General features: G+C 30.6%; 1 protein-coding gene across 1 annotated transcript in view; it reads left to right on the forward strand.

Annotated features, from left to right (window-relative positions):
- Positions 1-337, forward strand: part of LOC119593383 (tudor and KH domain-containing protein homolog) — a gene marked incomplete at its 3' end in the record, with an annotated part of 10,569 nt that overhangs the window by 5,663 nt on the left and 4,569 nt on the right.

The following is a 337-nucleotide window of genomic DNA, read 5'->3' on the forward strand; positions in this document are numbered from 1 at the left end:
CAGTAATACCTTTGTATTTTTTTGCATATCAAATTGTTGTGAATATAGGGACAGTTTTTGCTTTTAAGAAAAAATTTATAAAGTGTTAGTCCATGTATATGCCCAAAAGTTTCTTGTATAAACTATTGTGTTTTTAAAAATGCATACTTAATCTCACATTATGATAATTTCATGCCTAAATTCACACCAGGTTTTTGAAATAAGATTAAATTTTTGCAATAAATGGAAATATCTGGTTTTAATGTCTCCTTATTCTGTAGGATAGGTTACAGATAGTTTATTTTGCCATGTGTTAATGCGAAGCCATGTCAGACACATGTGTTCTGCCTCCCTGCCC

This window comes from Penaeus monodon, chromosome 32 (genome assembly GCF_015228065.2).
Source record: "Penaeus monodon isolate SGIC_2016 chromosome 32, NSTDA_Pmon_1, whole genome shotgun sequence".
Lineage (NCBI taxonomy): Eukaryota > Metazoa > Arthropoda > Malacostraca > Decapoda > Penaeidae > Penaeus > Penaeus monodon.